Source organism: Halictus rubicundus, chromosome 2, assembly GCF_050948215.1.
Source record: "Halictus rubicundus isolate RS-2024b chromosome 2, iyHalRubi1_principal, whole genome shotgun sequence".
NCBI lineage: Eukaryota > Metazoa > Arthropoda > Insecta > Hymenoptera > Halictidae > Halictus > Halictus rubicundus.
The window spans coordinates 10,118,009-10,119,047 of NC_135150.1; the positions used below are offsets into that span (position 1 = coordinate 10,118,009).

General features: G+C 27.7%; 1 non-coding gene across 1 annotated transcript; it reads left to right on the plus strand.

The window, feature by feature from the left end:
• Trnar-acg (transfer RNA arginine (anticodon ACG)) lies at positions 1 to 73 on the plus strand. The gene has a single exon. It is a non-coding gene; the product is annotated as a tRNA-Arg (tRNA).
• The last annotated feature ends 966 nt before the right edge of the window (positions 74 to 1,039 follow it).

The window sequence follows — 1,039 nt, forward strand, 5'->3', positions numbered from 1 at the left end:
GGTCCTGTGGCGCAACGGATAACGCGTCTGACTACGGATCAGAAGATTCCAGGTTCGAATCCTGGCAGGATCGTGAACAATTTTTTCCTAAAATTTTCCAATTCTTTGAATAATATTATTGTTTGTACGTCATTCTGACCGCAAAAATTGACAATAATTGTTAACTCGCCTGATATATTACAAAAATAGTGGCTTATACTCATTTCCTACTAACCCTAGGTTTGATTTTTTAAATTTGTTACTTTCGATAAAAACTTCTCTCTAAAATTAAATTCTAATTTAACCAATTAACTGCGAAACTTACATTTCGCGGAATTAAAATCAAGCAGTGACGAGTATACACGTCGAACGCTAGGCAAATGCTCCTATTATAAATTTTGCGAAAAAAGTAAAGTAAAATGAGAAAAGATTACATTGTTATTCAATAAAAAATTAACAATTCATTGTTGAAAAGGTTATTGTTATTAAAATCTTAAAAATTGTAAAAAAAAATAAAATACATCAACAAGAAAAATTAAAGAACAAAATAATTTTAAGAAATTCAGTTGATTTCAGTATGGTATTTTTCAAAGCTAGGTAAGAAATAATCAACTTAGTTTGTAAAAAGTAATATATTGTAATATCCAATATACCAAAGAGAATAATCAAATTATAAAAGAATACATAGCAATTTTATTGGTAATATAATGGAAACGTATCACCAAATGATATTTTTATTACATCTTATTGAAATTTCCAGTTTTTATAGTAAATGGGAGTTTTTTATTTGATACGACGAGTATACACGTCAACCACGCCGCAATTGACCTTTGGATTTGCGTGCATACACGTCGAACGCGGTTAACTGGTTAAGTAATTTTTCTACTAATTTTTTATAAAATTTCATTCAGTTTTACAATAATTTTTAAACAAAAATTTTATTTCTTTACCGTCGAATAAAAAGTAATATTATTTTATATGACTAAAATAATGTCTAGATGTCTTGTTTGGACAAAGTAATTGTAATTTTCCTTGAAAAATCGTCATGATTCCGAATAAC